General features: G+C 38.0%; 1 long non-coding RNA gene across 1 annotated transcript; it reads right to left on the minus strand.

Moving 5' to 3' along the window:
• Nucleotides 1-6079: 6079 nt before the first annotated feature.
• On the minus strand, nucleotides 6080-9460 carry LOC120350462. The gene is made up of 3 exons (XR_005570792.1): nucleotides 8841-9460; nucleotides 7404-7522; nucleotides 6080-6218 (listed from the first exon to the last, which is right to left on the minus strand). It is a non-coding gene; the product is annotated as an uncharacterized LOC120350462 (long non-coding RNA).
• Nucleotides 9461-23973: the final 14513 nt, after the last annotated feature.

Consider the following 23973-nt stretch of genomic DNA (forward strand, 5'->3'; position numbering starts at 1 on the left):
ATTCCTTTGTTGAAAATGTGTTCATCTCTGGATTACAACAATTATAGGCCTGTTTCCATTATTCCTATAATTTCAAAGATATTTGAGATGATACTCTATAAGCAAATCATAAGCTATTTGAAAGTAATTCACTGTTCACAAATAGTCAATTTGGATATAGATCTAAAAGAGGTACTCATGGTGCTATTTCTGAATTCATGAAAAACTGAATTAACTGGCTGGATGGTAAGAACAAAGTTTCTAGTAATTTTATGACATGTCAAAGGCTTTTGACACCATATCTCATGAGATTTTGGTGAAAAAACTCCAGTTTTATGGGTTTGATGATGTGTCTATTAAGCTTATGATTTCCTATTTAAGTGAAATTAGATTTCAGGCTTCTTTTTATAAGGGTTATCTTTCTCATTTTTTGAAGGTTCAGACAGGGGTACCCCAGGGTTCCACACTTGGACCTATACTCTTCATTATTTATACTAATGACTTGCCAGCTGCTATAAGTAATGAAGATGTTAAGGCTTTTATGTTTGCTGATGATCTGGCAGTCTGGATTAAGTCTGAAAAGATTTTTACCAATTTGAATGTATTGGGGCAGATTAATGCGAAGACCCAGTTGTTAGATTGACTTTGGTTGTAAGACAGATATTAGTTATGTCAAATTTCTTGGCATCACATTGCAGAGTAATGTGAAATGGGAAAATCATATTTTTTCATTGGGTAAGAAAATATCTAGAGGCATTTTTATGTCATGTAGATTAGAATTTTTATGTCATGTAGATAAAGGAATATTGTTAGCATTGATGTTTTGGTAGCTGTATATTACGCTTACAGTCACACCTGTTGTATAGTATTTTGGCATGGGGGAGAGATACCAATATGAGGAAACTTTTCGTTGTATAAAAAAGGCCATAAGAATCATTTGTAAAGTAGATAGTAGAGCACATTGTCGACCTATGTTTAAAAAACTAAATATTATGACTGTTTATGCTTTGTATGTGTTTGAATGTCTGATGTATACCAGAAAAAATCTATCCATCTTACCCATAAATAGTAATATTCACAATCATTTTACAAGACAAGCAGAAGTACTTAGATTATCACAGTGCAATTACCATCTAACTTTAAATAGTTTTGTTGAATTTGGAAAGAGGTTATTTAATAAACTGCCTGCTCATATTAAAGAATGTGATATTAATAGTTTCAAGGTTTCTGTTAAAAAGATTCTAATTGACTGCTGTCCATATGGTTAAGAGGATTTGTGGTGATGTCTTTGTATTTTCTTAACTGTGTATATACCTGTTTTAAAAATGTTTCTTATATTATATAGAATTTGCTTATCTTTGTCTTATTTTTGTATATATTACGATGTGACTGTGATGACTATTAACGTTTGTAATATTTTAGAATTTTTTATTGAATTGCTGACTTTGTCGTGCATTTTTGTTAAAGTGTTCTGACAATAAATGAATCTTGAATCTTCCCTTGTTATTTCCACACACTGAGACCTATCCAGGAGATAGGACCTGAACATTCCAGTTCAACATCTCTCACACCCACCAACTCCAGCTTCCTTAACAAAATTGTATGGTCAACGCAATCGAAAGCTTTGCTTAGATCAAGAAAAATTCCAACAGCTTTCTCACCCTTATCAATCATATAAATTATATCCTCAAAAATTGATACAATTGCCGTCTTTGTGGATCTTTCTTTCTGAAACCCATGTTGCTCCTTAGCCAAAATTTGATTTTCAGCAAGATTTTCAACAAAGCGAATCATCATACACTTCTCAAAAACCTTACCAATAGAATTTTCTAGAGTAATGGGTCTGAAATTATTTGCAACGTTTCCCTCACCACCTTAGTGAATGGGTACTACTTTTGACTCTTTTAATTTATCAGGGAATACACCGTACTTCAAAGATTCATTTACCAAATGGGTGAGTGGATCTAATACGGTAAGTATTCTTTACAAGACTTCATCACCATAGTAGATATTCCATCCAGATCAGTTGAATTTTTGCCTTTTGGACTATTCAATATTTTATCCATCTTCTCTCCAGTAAAAGGAGCAGCTATGAATATTTATTCACAATACTTGTTCTGTTATCATAGGAGTCAGAGAAAAAGCTGTTATTTAATTGTACAGAAACATTATTCTTTGTGCCAGCCTCCTGAAGAAATTTATTAGAATAGTTGGAAACTTCAAAGCCTCCTCTCAAAACCGTTTCCTCTTCTGTTACAACTTCGTCTATATAACAGTTCTCATTCCTGCGTTTCAACACACCCGTCTCTTAATTTATCACCCTCCAGACAGAAAGATTCAAATTGTTGGACTCCCGTAAAGAATCTGCTGTAAATTTAGGCTTAGCCTTTCCAACTTCATTCGCATAAAACTTATTCAATCTAATATAACTTACTCATCTAATCTAATATAGAGGCAGCGCATACATTATCTTGCAACTGCAAGAGCTCATCATTAATCCATTTATTCTTGATATTTCCTCCACTTATGACTTTTTAATTGTACATTGTACTAACGTACACATGAGTCAGCAGACATAAATACAAAGATATAGACGTCAGCATGCATACATTCATTTTTTCCGTCTTGTCTGCATACTGTAATTTATGTCCGTTGCTGTGTTCGTTCACCTTAGTTATTATGATCAAGATAGAAACAGAAACAATGGTAGGCCTTTATTTTTTACAATTTTCCAATTTAAAATTATGAAAAGAGTAGATTAATTTACTAGATCACCCGAGTTTCCCTGTCGAGTAGAATACATATTAATTTTGTAAATCATATATCTATATAAATGCGTTCGGTGTCTTACCTCTGAAAATGCCAAGTGTGTAGTGTTATTAATCAATTCAAACTCATTTGGTAGAGCACTATAGCTACATTCAAAACATCAATATATAATCCACAATTACAATTACCTAGATACAATTTAATAAATCTAATAAAAAAACATTTGTATTTTTTCACTTCAAAAGAACACAGCATAACCTCAAACTAATGTAGTTCACACCTTAGACCAGTTATAGAATAAACACGCTAGGAAGTCTAGCCTCTGAAGCCAACATCTACTGCCAAATCTCCAAATCGTGACGTCATCATCGAATAGAAAACTTTCAGATTGTGTCTATTTCAGAAGGATGTAAATTATTATTCATTGGAAAGGTAGACTCTAGCTGCGCTTCCACAGAATAAACCACAGAGAAGAGGATTCATTCTTCTTTGTGAATAAACACAATCTGCTATGGAAAACAATGTGAATAAACTCTACAGAAAAGTTTTTTATCTGATGCTGACGTCACGATTTGGAGATATGGCAGTAGATGTTGGCTTCATTGATTTTCAGTAAGAATATACAATAGGAATATACAAATAGTGTCTGAAGTTTTGTAACAGCTGTTTAAAATAAATCTGTTGGTTACTCTTTTCAAAGTCGTCTTAACGATAGAAGTGGAATTTGAAATTTTTACCAAGATGGCGGCCGACCTTCACAGTGAACTTGGAATTCTGACAGCGCTCCAGTGGGCGTTTTGTGAACTACGAGAGTTACGGAACATGTTTTTATTCTTTGTTGGTTATGTTGTAATTTTAGCGGAAAATAATGGTTGTGTTTACGTATAATCAATAATTATTAGTAAAGTCAAAAATTGATTCACAGACACCCCCCTTCAATTGTGATTTTCAAACGATCATTTGTTGCAGCAATGAAAATTTCACCCCCTACATTGAAGCTGCAATAACAATGAAAGGAAAACTTGGAATAGTGAAATAAATGCATCATTTCAAAGAGAATTCAATGCTCTACGAACCTTCGATAAGCATCAGTTCTTATGATGCATTATTCGAGATTTATAAGCCCTGAAAGAGTAAAACATTGGATAATAATCTGTCATTTTAACAATTACACACCTTCAAGAGCGAATATCTTGGTAACTGTTTGGAATATCACAAAATTCCAGTGAACAAAAAGTGTAGAGAATTTATTAAGCTTCATTTTTGAATAGTTAGTTATGTCAGTTCAATACATTGTTCTCAAGATATGAGCGTGGGAGCAAAACGCTAAAAATGCAACTTTTAACTCTTTATAGGGCACTGGGATAATAGTTTCCCACCATGCATGCTGGTAAATAAATGTTTACCCCTCTATGATCTCCTTGTTCTATGATCTCCCAATTACTATTACTGACAAAATAACATATGGAGCATCATCTGTGCATAGTTTTCTGATGTCAGCAGTAACGACACTGTGGCTTATTTGCAAATCACTGAAAAGTGGGAAGATAATATCCCACTGCCCATTTAAGCTGTGTTTTCGTAACGGGCAGAAGCAGAATCGATTGCAGCGCACCCAGGCGGGCAGAAACAGTAACATTCAAAGAACTAGTTCTTTGACATGAATTTTGCTTTATGTGTTATGGGTAATGAACTTTTTGGGTTGTCCAAAAGGTAATTCTGAAATGATTATTGGAGATTTAATTCAATAAAGTGAATTAATTGCTTTTTAAAACTCAGATAACTTTTCCACAATTATTAGTTACTTCAATAATTATGCAAAATTCTATGCTTTATAGGCATGTCAATCTAAGAGTTAACTTTTCATTTCCTATGCTTGAAATTTGTAAGGGTAAATTATTTGAAGTAACTGATTGTATTTCATTATTAATAAGATATTATTTTATTAACTAGAAGCATTCCATTATTAATAAGATATTATTATAATTATTTTATTAACTAGAATCAATTGCCTTCAGAGTCAATGCATGTTCTTTGAATCACATCGTTTATAGGTAGGCCTACCTACTATGAGTACCGTATTCAACTTCAAAGGCCTATTGAAGCTCTATCGAAAAAAAAATCAATAAATAAATAATAAATAAGTGCTTTACTTTTGGCATTTTTGGAATCTACGGGTTATATTACACCAAGAGATATCAATATTGTAAACGTTTTTTAGGCAATTTTATTTTAGCAGTCCCCTTTTTGATCATTGGATGGGTACGGTCCCGGCTGATATACAATCATAAGAATCGTGAGGCCAATTGACTGCCTAAATCAATATGCCTTCTCAGGCAATGTTCAATTAGGGACTCCTCACCAGCTATACGAATATTGGAAATTATTATTATAGATTAACACATATGACATGTACAAAGTGTATTCAAACAGGCGAACTAATTCTAATAATTATTGTTGAGATAACTATATCTTGCTTTAATAAACAAGTTCTGTTATGGTACTTTAAATAACACATAGCCTATTTTAAAATGGATGAATATTTATTAATTATAGAAGGTAACTAGTACCCTTGTGATATTCCAAAATGAAAAATGATTAGTTTCGACATTTTCAATAAGGACTCTCTTGACAATGACATAATTAGAAACTGGTCATGCTTATTTTGAATATTTTAGGGTAGGCCTACTAGTTATTTTCTACAATTAACCATTAAAGTTGCCCTATTAAAATTAATACTTTATTAGGGTATTAATTAGAATTAGAGTAGCCTTTCAAACTCCTTATTCACTATGATGTTCTAAAAGCTTATCAATTTTGATCAAAACCTTGGAAATATAGCCTAGAAGGTAGAATTGAAAGTGATTATATTTGATGTGGCTTGGAACATCATATTTTCAACTTTTGCTTAAGTTATTTTTCATATTCAAAGAATTATTACCCCTTCAATGCAGTAAATAAGTACTATTACTTAATTCTTAATACAATACATAATAATTGTGATACCCTATTTTATATCCAATTCAAGTCTATTATTTAACTACGTGTTACCTATAGCATTTGCCAGTCAGCAATGTTAAATAATTTTAATAGTTCCAAAAAAGCAGAAGACATACAGAACCAATAAAGTTGTTAATAAGAGTTCGATGCTTTTGGGTTAAATATAGTTTTAAAAATCCCTCAAGTATAAACAATTAAAACATATTTTATTAATTTCATGTCACTTGCTGTTTTCTTCAAAACTACCTGAATTGAAGCAGTTAGCAGGAGCGATCAGAAAAAGAAGATATTATTATGAATAACATGAAATAAACACATCAAGATGTACTGAAAAAATGAATATATTTCTTAGATTAGTCCATCTCTTTCTTCTGTAGGCTACTACATCATACATGAATCATATCCATGGAATATTATTCATAGTTGATTTTCTTTGTCATCCTCTACTTCTGGCTGGTACATCACTAGGCCTGAAATCAAAAAGTTATAGATAATTTATTTATTATTCATTATAAAAAAAACCTTGCAAAGTGAATTCTGAAATTGATTGTAATCTGTATAAGTTTTTAATTATATTTCTTGGGAAGGAACCCCCCAATAATGACAAAGTAATATTATATGAGAAATTCCAATAAACCAACATTCAGTTGAATTATTATTAGCATCAATCTGTTAGTTGTGTAATTCTGAATGATTGAATAAATAAATCTCCATGCAGGAATTGGGATTAATCAGTGTGCCCCTAGGTCAAAAGAACTTGTTGGTGAACAATATATTTTTGGATACCATGAACAATTATTTATTTATTTCTGTGGTCAGTAGGCCTACTTCTCGACCGTTTGGTTTACTTAACTCTTCCAAAATGTACTGCATAAAGTAATTTTTAGTTCTACATTTAGAGAAACAAGTTTAATGAAACAAATGGAAATAATCAATAAATTAATTGCTTAATCTGAAATGATGATTATCTACAACATTATAAGTAGAACTAAGTGATTTGAAAATGAATACCAAACTGCAAATACATAAATCTCTCTCAGAACAATGTGGGTATTTCATCCATGAATTTAATCATAAATTTTAAAAGGTTGAATGACTGTCATTAAAAGTTATTATTCAGTGTTTTCTACCTGCACTTGCTGGGTGAATTTTTGAAGTCATCTATTCATAGTTCTAATGTATGGTCATTTATAAAGTCATCATCCACTCAAGATCAAGATGGACAGTTGAGAAGAGTGTTTTAAAAACAATTTTAACATCAAATTATTGATGTAATGTTATCACATTATTAGATAATGTTACATAAATTATTTCTTTATGGAAGGAATCCCAAATATTATGAATAACTCTATTCCCTGAATGATAAGTGAATACATTGTTTTTTAAGCACTCTTCTCAACTGTCCATCTTGATCTCATGTGGTTTCACGTAGTTTCGAAATATTAAGATTTCCTGTAAGCTATTAATGTTTTCAAAATTCAGTCAGTTTTTCTATTATTTCAGTCACGTACCATAGTTAAATCTTACTATTTGAATATCTACCATCAAATCGATAATAAAACATTGAAGTGGATAAACCTTTTTAAAAAATGGGAAACTCTATAAAATGGCATCGCCTATATAAAGTTTAAAAAATGAGTGGAATTTTATCTTACCTAACTAACTTATTCTAACTATAGGTTCCAAAGAATTGTTCCATCCTGGTCAACAAGAAAGAATTCATATGCATTTCCTTTGAGCACATTCTCTTCAATATTTTGTTTGTAAATGGTACCTGAAAAAAGAAACATAATCTTTCAGCATATTCATTTTGGAGATAATGTGAAGTTAATCATCAATGATAAGACATAGTTTGGACTTTGAATAAATTAGAAGTGAACTGGGCCTCAATAAACTATTTACATTAGATATAAATACTATAAGTATATACTTACATTCATAGCACATAACAGAAAACACTTTAAAGTTTTATAATATAAATTAAAACAGGTGACACACGACATAGATAGATTGAAAACACTGAAAAACTTACATTACACTCTTTGCTTGGTCGAGAAAAGGGACACAGTTCCTCGAAAATTTCCGATTATAATGTAAGTTTTTCAGTGTTTTTAATCCATCTATGTTGTGTTTCTCCTGTTTTAATTTATACTATTCACATTGATATACCTGGCATCACGCAATATATCGATCAATAGAGCATGAATAAGTTTTTCAAATACATTACTATTGTAGTTTTAAATGAGTTTGGTAGCAATGGTCAACCAGAAAAATAGTACCTATTTTATATTTTTCCAATGGCAGTTTTTTTCCAATCAAGTTATTTTTCCAATCAAGTTATTACTATAACAATCTATTTAATATTGTTTCCAAGTGATTTTAATTATAAATTAAGAGAAGATTAATTCATAGATAGGTACCAAAGACAAAGTAAATGTTCTAATAGTCAGGTTAGTTTTGTTATTATATTGATAAACTATGGGTTTACAATATTTTGAGGTGCAACAAGGATAATGGAAGTTTAGGACTTAGAATGTAATGAAATACTTCTAAGTCAAATTATAATGTAATTTTTAATAAATCTGTTTGTGAAAACTACTAGCTGCATTATAAAAAATGTATTTTGTGATTAGGCCAACTTACTGAAAGTGTAAAAGATTGTTAGCATGAAATGCTAAATGTTATCTTGGTTGAATAATGTTTTGAATCTGATTATTTAATATTAATGTAATCAATCAATCTTAAATGAGTTTAAATCTAATCAGTTGATTAGATTTCTCTCTTTCTTGTGATAATTCTCTACCATACACAAACTAGCTAGTCTAGGATTTACATTATTATTAAATACTACAAATTAAACATTAAAAAAAGAAATAAATAAACTTTTGTCAACTTCTAACCTCTTGAAAAATGAAAAAGATAGCAATTTAGACCTAGAGACTAGGTTATTATAGGCCTACCTACTACAGTGGGCTACCTGAATAAAAATTGTAAACATGCTAGTAGACTACTCATAAAATTTAAGTATATATCAAATAATTGTGTACGGTAGATCTAGCCTACTTTATTATGAGAAATTTAAGTGTACTTACTTGAATCCTCTATTACATCAGCAATTTCTAACCATATTCTATTTTTCAAATAGGTAATTCGTTGTGCAGGTCTGGAAAGTACAAAACTTTGAACTTCGAAAATTTCACGCCTTTCTGTTGTAAATCCATTTTCAATTTCTCTTGTAAAAATTATAAGAATAAAGAAACCAATAGAAATATTTTATACCTCAATTTTCCACTGCAAATTAATTTCACAGTATGATAGTGGCAATCCGAAATCTGACAACCAATATCAAAACAAACCATCCAACAATTAAAGATTGAGGTTAAAAAGAACATGGCGTCTGATCCGGAGAAAGATTATTCTGCTGGTGTCACGTGATCAGAGCAGAAAAATAAATTCGAAGCTGTCTGTTCCCGTCGACAGAATCCCGAAATTAGTTCTTTTTCGACAAAACGGTTCACGAGCAGTGATCGGTCGAAGTAAAATAGCATTGTGTTGATAGGCCTTAAAATGAACGGCAAAATGAACGACAGTTCGTCTCTGATTTGAACAGTTCTTTTTTTCTGCTCAACTTTCTGCCGATGGGTGAACACTCCCATAAGAACCAATGTTAATTTAAAGTGAATTCTGTCGTCTGCCCGTTACGAAAACACGGCTTTAGCGACACTGGATTTCGACCAATTCAAAGTAGCTCTCATTTCAATTGCAAATTGCAAATAGAAGATTCATCATTTCAAGAAGTTTGAGGTAAGTTTTGACTAGTAAAAACTACTTAGATTACAATTACAAATAGTTTCATTTCAAGAAAAAACAGCTGTAATAATAAACATTGAAAAACCGAAGGACGGTCATGTAAACAACTTTTAGGTTATGAAACAACATAACTTTTCAGATTTATTTTTAATACGAAATTGAACAGTTTGCTTCCAAAACTATATTACACCATGTTTAGAATTTATTCCTCTATCTGTAAATATTATTTGTTGGATGCTTCTTTATCTGGCTGTCGTAATATTTGTACTTATCTTCCAACTTGCACAGTCAGAAATTCATTCCGGCTGTACTCTCATAACTCATATTTGTATAAGACAACAATATAAATGCAATAATGGAATAATAATCACTATTAGTGGAATTATTAGTTTATTTTGAAGAGAAAATTAGTTTTTTGCAATCCTGGTTTTGTAGTGAAGAGGTGATAGGTGTATAATTGACGATAACCTAAGCTGTATAGTGATTAGTATAATATTCCTTATAAGATGTTACCTGAAGCTTTATCAATTCTTGTTTCGCTTTTACTTTTGCAGGTTTTATTCTTGAGACATGAATGAACAAAGACTGCATTGGAGTAATCCCAACATTGAATTGTGAGATAAAGATTGGACGTCAACTACAGTAACTACTTCAAAATATATAAACAATTCACTAAAGTTTATTTCATCAATTCAATTCTATATAAGCTTATCGATGCATCTTTTGTGATACTTCAAAATGTATATACAATTTACTAGTGTTTATTCCATTAATTCGATTTTATATAAGCTTATAAATTCATTTATTGTAATACTTGAAGAAATATATATATATATATATATATATATATATATATATTCACTAATGTGTTTTTCATCAAATTATTCATGTGATTGAAAGATATCACTAATCTTCCTCATTATGTTCCACTTCTAAAGTTCAACTATAGTGAGCAAATGATCATATTCCTCATTTACTTAGTTGAATTTATTCTATTACCAAAGTGAAAACAACTTATCCTGGTCATCTATAAGTGATTTATGATGAATGCTAAAAGTGGGAAACTATTATCCCACTGCTCTATAAGTACCAATATGATGGAATCCATAAGATTCCTTTATAGGGCAGTGGGACAATAATTTCCCACCTCAAAACTCTATGAAAAATAAGTATTTAAAAAGGAATAAAGATTTCAGTATGTTTATAAAGTACTTTTGAATGATTCTGTGGAAAAAAATCGGAAAAATTTAATGTCCTTCACTTCTGCCCTATAAAGGGTTATACCACCCTCATCCCCTTAGCACATGAGTTAGGAATGGGGCCTTTTGAGGCCTTTTGAAGGTTCTTCTCGTAACTAGTCTTAAACAAGACTGCTAAGTCAAAAATTGTGTCTAAAACATTCCCTCCAAATTCCTTTGTCAATTGGTCTATTGTTGAAAAAATTGAGATTTCACAATCAACACTAATGCTGCTGCAACAGTTATAGGGGAATGCATATAAGTGTGAAATTATACATCAAATTGAAGACAATTCAATGCGTTATAAGCTCATAATCAGCAATGATTTTTCCAATCGATTTTTAAAAAGTTATAAGAGCAAAAATTGGAATATATTGGAGGTAAACATGTTTTTTCAAAAAATTTACACCTTCAAGAGCGGATATCTTGAAAACTAGAGAAGATACCATATAGAAAAAGTTGTGAGATGAATATTGTTCTGAACAAAGCTCAGGCTAGAGCTACTAGAGGACTGTAATTTACTATTCAAATAATCAAATACAAACAAGGGGGGAATTTTAATCTTCAATTTGAGCCAGGTTATTTGTACAGCCAAACTCTGCATTAATGAACAATAAAAAAGAGCAAAAACTTACCAGATTTAATCCAATTTTGTCTACTTGCCCTTCGAAGCCTTTATTAGGTGTTTTGGTCAGATTCAAGGTGGGATGAAAATCTGGGAATAAGACAGGTCTGGCTTCCGGGCTGTCCTTTCACATTCAAATTGCAGGCTCTGTACTGTGTTTGAACAAAGCTCAAACTGATTCTTTATAAATTCAAATCTGATTCAAAATAATTCAATTTAACACTATTTACGCTGTTATACTCAATTCACACACACAACACTTAAACAATCATTTACAAGAAATTTCCGATTGAAATTACATGACAAAAAATACAAACTTGATCTTGCACAAGACGACGGGCTGACAATACAAGACAAACTGACTGAACGACTGACGAAACAAAACTGAAAAACCAGGATGACAAGGCAAACAGCTGGACGATCAGCGCTGGCGCAAACAAACCTGATATTGGCAGAACTGTAGTCTGGGATTTTGGCGCTACGATTCGAATGCTCTGGCCGGACCATACCCCCGCCTCTGAAAAACTATTTTTCAGCCAAGTTACAAAAACTGAAAAATCCACAGAAAGGAAAAAATCCAGACATGCCAAAAAGAACAAAAAACACCAACACCAAAAAACAACACAAAGAAAAAATGCAACAAGCACAACAACTATTGAGTTGGGAGTGGATATAATTGCATTATTACTAGGTCGAACACGGAAACAACGATTACACTTAAATACACAAATGCGAATAATAGAGCGAGCAGACAGTATCCAGAATTTCTGTCTGATCAAGGACAACAATAACAAAGGTCCAGCATGACAGTTCTTCTTGTGATGATAATCAATCAACATCGATACGAAAGCATCGGATTTTGGTAAGATCATCTGATGACAAGTCTCAAATTCCAGTCCAGCATGAGACAAACGACCGCCGACGCGAATCACACCTTTATCAATGAATGGAGACAGGCGACGTAGGCGCATAGAACAATCTTCTCCCTTCTCCAATTGCACAAATTCAGATGAAAAATGTATCTTCTGTACCACTTTACAAAGATACTTCTCAGCAACATCGAAATCTGATTCTTCTGATTGGGGTAAGATTCGTAAGAATTTGAGAACTAGAATTACAATTCTCAAAAGACGACCATAATCCGAACAACGACCAATCAATGAATATACTGCATTGCTGTTACAATCAGGAGATTTTGTGACTGTCAACACTGACGGTTTTTTCGCCTCCGGTGGATCCACGATCTCTTCCATTTGAGTTCAGACGGGCCAATCACATTCGTCCTCTGCTATCCATGATGGACCTGAGAGCCACAACGGAAAGTTCACAAGCTCAACTGGTGATAAACCTCTAGACAAACAATCAGCGGGATTTTCAATTCCGGCAACATGCATCCACTCCTGTATACAAGAATCCTGTATTTTTGCAATGCGATTACCAACAAAAGTTTGCCATTTCGTGGATGGAGCATTAATCCAACACAAGGTGACTGTAGAATCAGAGAGTGCGACAATACGAGACACATGACGACATTCACTAATATTAGTGACTACTGAATTCATGAGTTCTGCCAACAAGAGTGCCGCACACAACTCCAAACGAGGTATTGAAACAACTTTAGATGGTGCTACCTTGGGCTTTGAACACAATAATACAACACTTGGCTCCTCGCTCTCCTTCTGCGACTTCACATAGATAACTGCACCATAACCAGACAATGATGCGTCACAAAAACCAATCAAACTGATGTGAGAATCCTGAAACAAACCAACATGACGTGGAACAGCAAATTTCAACAATAGAGGCAACTCTTTTTGACAATTCTCCCAAAGAGTGCAGATAGACTCGGGCGGCTTCTCGTCCCAATCCACTCCTAATTTCCACAGTTTCTGGACAAGACACTTGAGAAATAATGTAAACGGTGACGAAAGAGCAAGTGGATCATAGATACGAGCCATCACTGACAGAATAGAACACTTAGTAGCGACGACCTCACCACTCTTGACTGAAAACTGAAACAGATCAGTACTAGGTTGCCAATTCAATCCCAAGATAGCCAAGGAGTTGTCTGCTTCGAAATCCTTGTACGAAAACGATTTCTCTTCCTCCAAGAATTTCTCCAACATTGATGGTGAATTTGAAGTCCACTTTGTGAGCGAGAAACCTCCTCCCTCAAACAGCTGCTTGGACTGACGATACAGCTCCGCGGCCTCTGACTCTGTGGTGACAGATGTGACTAAGTCGTCCATGAACATGTCTCTTGGTATTCTCGCCTTGGCTGCTGGAAAACGATTTCCATCCTCCTCTACAAGCTGGTGGACGGTGCGAAGCGCCAAATATGGAGAACTTGAAACACTAAAAACAACACAATTGAGCTGATAAATTTCGATTGGATCCTCCGGCAAAAATCTCCACCATACACGCTGATAACGACGGCAGGAATCCTCCACTAATATCTGTCGATACATTTGTTTAATGTCGGCAGTTAGTGCGATTGGGAACAAACGAAAATTAACTAACAAAACAAAAATGTTAGTCTGCAATTTGAGACCAGCATGAAGAACCTGGTTCAATGACAAACCCAATGACGTTCTGGAACCAGCATCAAATACAATTCGGATGGGCGTGGTAGTGCTGCTTGCTTTCACGATGGCGTGATGCGATATGTAGTAACCACCTCGGTCTGTCTGATCTGCTACAAACGACATGTGACCCTGACCCTGACCCTGTGAGGTAATCGATCAATATTTTATCACGTACACCCTGAGTAGCTTCAGAGGTGGGTGATTGATACCCAGGTGTTGCTCCTGGATGACTTCGCTCAGTCGTAATGTGGGCGGGGAAAGGAGGCAAGTCGAAGTTCCTCTTCCTTCTTCTTTGTGCCTCAGCTGGCGTGAACAGCACCTCCTGGTGCTTCTGACGGCGTGAAGGTCGCTCTCTTCTCTGATGACACCACTTTGATGTAATTTTGTATCGGCCTTACGGCCTCGGTTCCGCTCCAGTGAAGTAGGAAAAGGAAGGACAGACAGGATAGGGACGGCAGACAACGTCCGCTGTGCCCTGGGGAGAAGGAAGAATATGGACGGCAGACAACGTCCGCTGTGCCCTGGGGGAAGGAAGAATAGGGACGGCAGACAACGGTCCGCTGTGCCCTGGGGAGAAGGAAGAATAGGGACGGCAGACAACGGTCCGCTGTGCCCTGGGGAGAAGGAAGAATAGGGACGGCAGACAACGGTCCGCTGTGCCCCGGGGAGAAGGAAGAATAGGGACGGCAGACAACGGTCCGCTGTGCCCTGGGGAGAAGGAAGAATAGGGACGGCAGACAACGGTCCGCTGTGCCCTGGGGAGAAGGAAGATAGGGACGGCAGACAACGGTCCGCTGTGCCCTGGGAAAATGGGAGGACAGGGACGGCAGACAACGGTCCGCTGTGCCCTGGGGGAATGGAAGGTCAGGGACGGCAGACAACGGTCCGCTGTGCCCTGGGCAAATGGGAGGACAGGGACGGCAGACAACGGTCCGCTGTGCCCTAGGGAGTTGGGAGGTCAGGGACGGCAGACAACGGTCCGCTGTGCCCTGGGGAAATGGGAGGACAGGGACGGCAGACAACGGTCCGCTGTGCCCTAGGGAGATGGGAGGACAGGGACGGCAGACAACGGTCCGCTGTGCCCTAGGTAGATGGGAGGACAGGGACGGCAGACAACGGTCCGCTGTGCCCTAGGTAGATGGGAGGACAGGGACGGCAGACAACGGTCCGCTGTGCCCTAGGGAGATGGAAGGTTAGGGACGTACGGCAGCCAACAGGCCGCTGTACCAGGGCAGGAGGTCGAGGACGTACGGCAGCCAACGGGCCGCTATACAAGGAGCAGGAAGGTTGTGAGCGGAATGCTGTGGTCTGGGGCTCGTCCGGCCTTTAAATACTCCCCCAAAGTGGAGGGGATGGAGTTGAGCCGCCGCCAGAGGCGGTGGAAAACGTCTCGATGCGCGGAAGATGGTGCGCCATCGGTACCTCCCTTATCTCCGCGGTCGGCTAGCATTGCTGATAGCCGAGCGTCTTTCAATAATATTATTTATTATTTCCCAATATTTTCCGTCACAATTTTACTTTGTGACACCCCACTCCTACTTGGGGGGGGGGGGGTCGGAGCCCTCTATGGCACCACCTTCAAAGGCGTGAGCCATCTAGGCATCACCTTAAGAGGTGTACACCACTCACTATGATCGTCATCTATACCTGATCCACAGGTACATATTTACATCGTCCATCTGGTAACCGGACTTTTATACGTGGTCGACCTGCTCTTCTGCGCTTGCCTGGTGTTGTGTTGCGATGGCACAGCACCAGATCCATATTTTTAGATGGGCCTGGTCTGGGATCCTGTGGGACTATCTGCTTTGTGTTGACCGTGATGCTAACATCTGACTCGACACGAACTGGAACTCGCCTCACTGAGACCTCAACCGTCTCTTTGTCATGTAAGGGCAACTCTGATCCTTTCACTATCACCCTCTGTTTTGTCATGTGAAGCGGGGGTGTCAGTTGGTCTGTGGAGGCTGGTATCTCACCTCGAGTTATCCTCTCCATTTCGACTGCTGGGCTAGATTCTGACTTGCCATGAGGTGGCATTCGTTCCATCCAAACTTTCTCGGAGTTCAAAGTCTTTGCTCTGACAGTTGGAGCATAAATTGCGGCATGTCGTTCAGAGTCATTCATTCCATCACAGTGATCAACTATGTCATCCCTGGATGCTTGTCTTGGAATATATGACAACTCTGCCTCTCTATTAATCAAGGCATTGGGTTCGACTCTGTTCAAACCATCCTTCTTGAACATCCTTCTGTTCCGACTCTTGTTGTCTGGAGATTTGGAGTCTACAGCCGCTATTGTTGGGACTGATGTTCTCTCAGTCCTCAATAAGAGCAATCGTGACATAATTCGCTGACTTGAAGGATTCAATTGGGGAGGATCCCACTCCACCTCTCTCGTGGATGTGTGAATATTCACTTTGTTATCACGCATAAATTCCATGCCTAATAGCAACTCTTGTCCAAGTCCTTCCATTATAGACGCCACTAGTGGAACTGTGATTTGTCCTATAGTTACATTAGTAGTCACTTTCCCATTTAACGGGGTTGACCGTCCATCAGCTAATATCGCGCGGTGACGTGCTGGTTCTTTCCTTATCATCCCTATTTTTTGGAGAACTTCATAAACCTCATTACTCATATAATTAGCTTCAGCGCCACTATCTAGCAATGCCCGACACTTTTTACCACCGATTGTCACAGTAATGAATAGTCTGTTGTCCCTTGATGACTCTTCAATCACAGAAATCCTGTGTGCCGTTCGCATCACTGCTGTCTTGTTCGGAGTTTTATTCTCCTTCTGCATATCACAGACACATTTCAGTGCCCTCTTTCCGCTCCTTTTACATGGTGGGATATCGGGACAGTGTGATCTCCAGTGCCCCGGTCTCTTGTATTGCCCACACATGGGTTCAGACTCACTAAGAGATGGTCTGTTACTAGTAGGGGTTATAACTGTGTCAACCTTGAGCCTTGTAATCTTTTTCGTGTCCTCAATCATGTGAACTCTCGAATTCTGTCTATTCTGTTTCTCCTCTGCTTTTATTTGTTCATACTCCCTCGCGAATTTTTCCAATTCGTTGATACTATGAACATCTGATTGCCGAATATACAATTTGTACCGTGGGAGGAGATTCTTATACACTCTCTGTAATTTATTCTCGTCTGTAAAACCTCCTCGACGCCTCATGAGTGTCAGTACATCTTCGAGAAATTCGTCAAACGATTCACCTTCTTTTTGCTTCCTTGCCTGAATTAGAGTCTCGAGGTCCTCCTCATAGGTAAGTGGGTAGTAGCGTGATCTGAAATCTGTCACAAAATTGTCCCATGATTTCCACTGGTCACGACGATTACGCATCCATAGGTAGCTTTACCAACTAGTAACTCAGGTAGCGCGACTAGTAGTTGGTTGCCAGTGAGCCCATAAGCTTGTTGTAGCTCGTCTAGCCTTTCTAAGAAGCTGGGAGCATTTGATTGGCCATCGAATGACAGTCTCCAGCTTCTTACTTTGTCACATACCGCCCCTGGGTCCATGAGGGGGTTTGTGTGAATATTGGTTCTAACCTCAGTGTGGGTACCTGTCACCAAGTGTTTAGTTTCCCCACTGCTTTCGCTCATTATGCCGGGTCTTGGGCTGGGATAACGTACTGCCATCTTCTTATGTTGTTCTACTAACAACTTTCTCAACTCAGCAAGTGTTCCAGATGACACTATGCCCCAATCTTGTAGAAGATTGAATGCCTCATCCTTTTTCAATCTATAGATCCAGGAAACTCTGGGGTCGGCTATCACCTCGGGGTTTATGTCCTCGACCGACTGATCCTCTGTCAGCTCCTGGTGTTGAGCATCTGAATCAGACTCTCCCTGTTCACTCATGATTCTTACTTCGTTGCCTCGTGCCCCACGTTGGGCGCCAATCTATCACGTACACCCTGAGTAGCTTCAGAGGTGGGTGATTGATACCCAGGTGTTGCTCCTGGATGACTTCGCTCAGTCGTAATGTGGGCGGGGAAAGGAGGCAAGTCGAAGTTCCTCTTCCTTCTTCTTTGTGCCTCAGCTGGCGTGAACAGCACCTCCTGGTGCTTCTGACGGCGTGAAGGTCGCTCTCTTCTCTGATGACACCACTTTGATGTAATTTTGTATCGGCCTTACGGCCTCGGTTCCGCTCCAGTGAAGTAGGAAAAGGAAGGACAGACAGGATAGGGACGGCAGACAACGGTCCGCTGTGCCCTGGGGAGAAGGAAGAATATGGACGGCAGACAACGGTCCGCTGTGCCCTGGGGAGAAGGAAGAATAGGGACGGCAGACAACGGTCCGCTGTGCCCTGGGGAGAAGGAAGAATAGGGACGGCAGACAACGGTCCGCTGTGCCCTGGGGAGAAGGAAGAATAGGGACGGCAGACAACGGTCCGCTGTGCCCCGGGGAGAAGGAAGAATAGGGACGGCAGACAACGGTCCGCTGTGCCCTGGGGAGAAGGAAGAATAGGGACGGCAGACAACGGTCCGCTGTGCCCTGGGGAGAAGGAAGAATAGGGACGGCAGACAACGGTCCGCTGTGCCCTGGGAAAATGGGAGGACAGGGACGGCAGACAACGGTCCGCTGTGCCCTGGGGGAATGGAAGGTCAGGGACGGCAGACAACGGTCCGCTGTGCCCTGGGCAAATGGGAGGACAGGGACGGCAGACAACGGTCCGCTGTGCCCTAGGGAGTTGGGAGGTCAGGGACGGCAGACAACGGTCCGCTGTGCCCTGGGGAAATGGGAGGACAGGGACGGCAGACAACGGTCCGCTGTGCCCTAGGGAGATGGGAGGACAGGGACGGCAGACAACGGTCCGCTGTGCCCTAGGTAGATGGGAGGACAGGGACGGCAGACAACGGTCCGCTGTGCCCTAGGTAGATGGGAGGACAGGGACGGCAGACAACGGTCCGCTGTGCCCTAGGGAGATGGAAGGTTAGGGACGTACGGCAGCCAACGGGCCGCTGTACCAGGGCAGGAGGTCGAGGACGTACGGCAGCCAACGGGCCGCTATACAAGGAGCAGGAAGGTTGTGAGCGGAATGCTGTGGTCTGGGGCTCGTCCGGCCTTTAAATACTCCCCCAAAGTGGAGGGGATGGAGTTGAGCCGCCGCCAGAGGCGGTGGAAAACGTCTCGATGCGCGGAAGATGGTGCGCCATCGGTACCTCCCTTATCTCCGCGGTCGGCTAGCATTGCTGATAGCCGAGCGTCTTTCAATAATATTATTTATTATTTCCCAATATTTTCCGTCACAATTTTACTTTGTGACAATTTCATGATATGAAATACGAGTATTGCTGTCAAGCTCTAGTTGTCTCTCTAAAGTCAGCAGTCTGCGTTCGGCGACAGCATACGAATCTCCCAAACTGCTGGGCGGCTCCGCAAATGACAAGGCAACAACAAAACGACCAGAATTCACACGATGTACAGACTTCCGAAAATTTACCTCACACTCCAACTCTTCCAGTTTCAGTTGACAGCTTGGTGCAGGGCACGATTCCAACTCCCAAAAACGTTCCACAAAACTATCCAACAATGGACTATTAACGAATGGACTACAGATGGCTGTAAAACAATTCGACACATTCATTGTTGAAGTGAGAATCGGCGCTCTCCCCATCAGAATGTGACCAAAGACACTATTAACAGTCATCAATTCGTGCGATTCACCTGTACTAGGACTCCCAAGTAGCAAGTGAGGAACTAACTCCGCACCAATGATGCCATCTATTCTACTAGGAAGGTAGAACTTGTCGTCAGCCAGTGTGAGATTTTCAAGATGATGAAGTTTGGATCTGTCGATTTCACAAGAAGGCAACTTGTCGATGATTCTATCTACCACTGTGGCATCCATTGAAAACTTGACGGTAGGATCCAACTTCGACTGAATCAACACACAAGTACGACCTCGAACTTCACTAGTACCACCACCGAATCCACGAACAACGGTTTTCATGGGCTGGAATGGTAGTCTCAAACGCCGACACAATTTGGCTGTAACAAAATGACACTGACTCCCGGTGTCAATCAAGAAACGAACATCACAAAGCTGATCATTACAATCTCGAATATGTGCAGTGATGGTCGACAACACAACGGTCGAATTTTCTACATCGTTTGATGTAGAACAACAACTAATAGGTGATGTGCCACCTGCCTTGGAGTTCGACGAGGATGCAACACCTTCATTGGAACTTGATCTGGAAAAGTGCAATAAAGAATGATGAGATTCTTGACATTGAGCACACTGAGTTTTACTACGACAATCTCTACTCAAATGATCCACATCAAGACAACAAAAACAACAAAACTTTCCTTTAAGCAAACAATAACGATCCCAAGGAGTCATTTTCAAGAAACTTGCACAATCTACTAACCGATGACCCGGTTTTGAGCACTTCAGACAATTGGGATTTTTACTAGATGCATCGTTAGATGAATCATTAGATTGAACCACAAACAACTTTGATTTATTATCCTTTTTGTGCCTCATATTAAATGATTCAGTCTGTTTCTCATCAGAAGGAAGGGTCTTAATTTGATTTTCAATGAATTTGACATAATCGGTATAAGTTGGCATAGCCTTGTCACGGACGACCGATTCAAAATTTCTACGAGAACTTGGATCCAGCAATCTCAAGCCATGATAGAGGAATATCGAGTCTGACAAATCAGTGAGTCGCAATCTCTTCACTGCATTGATTGAACTGCAAAACCCATCCAAAATTGCAATACAACCTGCCTTTGATTCTGATTTCATTGGACAAAATTCAAAAATTTGTTTGAAATGGGCATCGACTTGCGCCCGTGGATCGTTATAGCGGGCCAATAATGCCTGCCAAATTATTTGATAATTATTAGCCAATGGTGGCAAATGACGACAAATATTTGCTGCTTGTCCAGTAAGTCTACTTACAAGATATTGGACCTTCTGCTGATCGTTCAAACTCTTGTTGTCATGTACCAATGCCTTAGATAGTTCATAAAACACCGACCATTGAGTCTGGTTCCCATCAAATTTCGGAAGGTCGATTTTGGGCAGTACCGACTTGGACACGACTGGCTGTGCACTAGCTGCTGAAGCTGCCGAAGATTGAGCAATAGCATCAGTCGCCTCTCTCTGTTTGAGAGTGTTAGCTGCTACTTCAATATACTGAAACAGATCTAGGTGTGAGTCATTGAATGCTACAACATGATCTTTATTCAACTCAAGTTCCAACTCATTAACCACTAATTCTGTCTTTTCATAATCCGAAATGGTCTGAGACACCTGAGGATACAACACTAAAAATTGCTCAGCAACTTTTGGATCAGAGACATTTTTAGACAGGTCATAAATTTTTTGCAATCTGGCATACAATTGTTCCAGTTTAGCGCGATGCACCCTGATTTGTTTCTGTAATTTTTCCTCCATCTTGAACTCATACACAAAACAATTCAGCCCCGACAATACAAAACAACAGACAATAAAACAAGAATGAGTTCAAAACTAAATGGAAGGAAGAATCACGACTAGTAAGTTATCAAAGTTGAACTTTGATTATCAATTCACAAGATAAGTTACTGCTGAAGACAAAACTATATGATTAGATAATGTTCTTCCAACAACTCACAAACAAACGATAACTTGTTGAATTGAACAAACAAATTCATGCTGGTGATTAACCTTCACTAACATGTATAACAAAATGGACAATACAAAAAATCCAACAAACAAACAAATTCCCGAAAAAGAGCACAATGAGCCTAGTTTCAGGAAAATTACAATTTTAAACTGAAATAAATTTAATTTCAGACAAATACAAATTGACAAGAAACCTTGCTCTTAGAACAAGGCTACAACAAACTAAGTTGAGCATGGATCAGACCATTCTCAACATGCCAACACTGGACAGCAAATACAAAACTGCTTAAATCCAATGTGTGTGAATTAATCAACAAATTACAAATTTAAATTCATCACGGTTCGGAGGCCCAGAAATGTTCTGAACAAAGCTCAGGCTAGAGCTACTAGAGGACTGTAATTTACTATTCAAATAATCAAATACAAACAAGGGGGAAATTTTAATCTTCAATTTGAGCCAGGTTATTTGTACAGCCAAACTCTGCATTAATGAACAATAAAAAAGAGCAAAAACTCACCAGATTTAATCCAATTTTGTCTACTTGCCCTTCAAAGCCTTTATTAGGTGTTTTGGTCAGATTCAAGGTGGGATGAAAATCTGGGAATAAGACAGGTCTGGCTTCCGGGCTGTCCTTTCACGTTCAAATTGCAGGCTCTGTACTGTGTTTGTGTTGGAAGTTTGGCAGAAAAATTAACTCAAGAGTCATTTCTGTGTTAGTTTAATTTCCAATAAGAATAATAATTCACATTTCACAATAACAAAATAGAAATTCATATTATTACAGGACTTCATGTTCATCAGCGATACACAGTACAGACACACACACAGTGCAGAGTTAGTCCGACCGCGCCCAAAAGCGCCAGTGCCACACAAATTATAGGCTCAGCTTACTTGATACTGTATTACAATATTATTTCATTGTTAATATAAAATATAATTAATAATAAAAATGCGAAAAGTAAACATGATCTTAAAACTATTTTATTTCAAATTTTCAACACTCCCACTCTTTGAGCATTTTACATGTAACTTATTAAATCTATTTCAAACCAATCTGCTTACATAGATAACAAAATTTTTCTCTTGGCAAAGCCTTAGTGAACAAATCAGCTAATTGATTATTTGTATTAATATATTCAACAGAGATCTCTTTAGCTTCAAATTTTTCTCAAATGAAATGATAACGCACATCGATATGCTTGGTTCTTTTGTGGAACTCTGGATTTGAAACAAGTTTTATGGAACTTTGATTATCAATATTAATTACTGTTGGATCAATACACTTAATACCCAAATCATTTAAAAGTTTGTGAATCCAAATTGCTTCTTTGGCAGCTGCAGAAGCAGCAATATATTCTGCTTCTGTAGTGCTCAAACTTACAGTATCTTGGCGTTTTGAACACCATGTAATTGGACCATTACTCAATTTAAAGACATAACCAGTGGTCGATCTACGAGTGTCAAGATCGCCAGCAAAATCAGAATCTGAAAAACCTTCTAGGTTGAAATTGCTCCCACTGCTTCTATACATTATTCCAAGATTCTTGGTGTTTTTTTAAATATTTCATTATTCTCTTAACTGCTTGCCAATGGCTATTGTTGAATCTATTCAAAAATCTACTTGTAATACTCACAGCATATGCTATATCTGGCCTAGATACCATTGCTACAAATAAAAGAGAGCCTACTGCTTCTCTGTAGGGTACTGAATCAAGGGTCTCATTTTCATTGTCAGATTTCATTAAATTTACATTTGGATCAGCAGGGACACTCAAAGGATTTGCATCAATCATATTAAACTTATGAATTATTTTGTCAATATAAGTACTTTGATGAATAAGAATGGTTTTATTCATTTTGTCATGGATCAATTCCATACCAACGAAACATTCTGGTTTCAGAACTGTTGCCTTGAAAGTTGTACACAGAGTGTTCATGAATTCATCAATTATGCGTTTGGAACTACCTAATACAAGTCCATCATCAACATACAGAGCTAAATACAATTTTTCATTATTGAATGTTCCAAAATAAACACATGGATCAGCATTAGTCTTGATTAATTTGAATTTTTGTAAGAAAGAATCAAAAGCATCTAAAATTCCAGCATCTTGAAGCTTGTTTCAGACCATACAACGATTTATTCAACTTACAAACTAATTTTTCATCACTTACAACTAGACCTTCAGGTATTTTCATATAAATATCATTATCAATCTTACCATTCAAAAACGCTGTTTTTATGTCAAACTGTGCAATTTCTAAGTCCTCATTAGCAGCAATAGCTAATAAAACTCTAATCGAATCATACCTAACTACAGGAGAAAA

The sequence above is a fragment of the Nilaparvata lugens genome, chromosome 3, assembly GCF_014356525.2.
Source record: "Nilaparvata lugens isolate BPH chromosome 3, ASM1435652v1, whole genome shotgun sequence".
NCBI lineage: Eukaryota > Metazoa > Arthropoda > Insecta > Hemiptera > Delphacidae > Nilaparvata > Nilaparvata lugens.